Below are 683 nucleotides of genomic sequence, written 5' to 3'. Positions count from 1 at the left end.
TACACTTGCTTGTTGTTCATACATCTATCTGTCTTCGTCTTTTGTTTTTCTATAAATTTTAACTATATATATATATATATACACGCACGCACGCACGCACGCACGCACGCATACACACACACACACACACACACACACACACACACATATGGAGGCGCAATGGCCCAGTGGTTAGGACATAAAAAAGCTGGTTTTCACAAAACCAGAACGAAGGACGCAGTTAATTAGGAAACTACATTTACAAGCCAGTAATGATACTGTAAAAGTATGTAAAATTCACCAGATGTTTAGCTTTTGGTATGCATACAAACACGTAGACTCATACGCGGACGAATATAAACATATTGAACGAGTATGGACCTTACATTTATTCATACACAAGACGTTCACCTTTGTATTCGTAAATAAATTCACGCTCTTCTACTCTTACTCTCTCACTTTCCTTAGTTTTGATATTATATCTATGTTTCCTAAACACACATCGTGTATGTACATAACCTATATTCTCAAATGCTGCACGTACATAATTAATCCTTTTTATCCCAACAGGGACAAAAGACCGAAGAACAGACATACACACTGAAACACTGAGAAGAAGTACGTATGACATAAGATTATACATTCATATGAATAACAACTAATACACTTTTGTGCATATATATACATATATATATATATATATA

Source organism: Octopus bimaculoides, chromosome 9, assembly GCF_001194135.2.
Source record: "Octopus bimaculoides isolate UCB-OBI-ISO-001 chromosome 9, ASM119413v2, whole genome shotgun sequence".
NCBI lineage: Eukaryota > Metazoa > Mollusca > Cephalopoda > Octopoda > Octopodidae > Octopus > Octopus bimaculoides.
Note: the sequence above shows the minus strand (reverse complement) of the source record.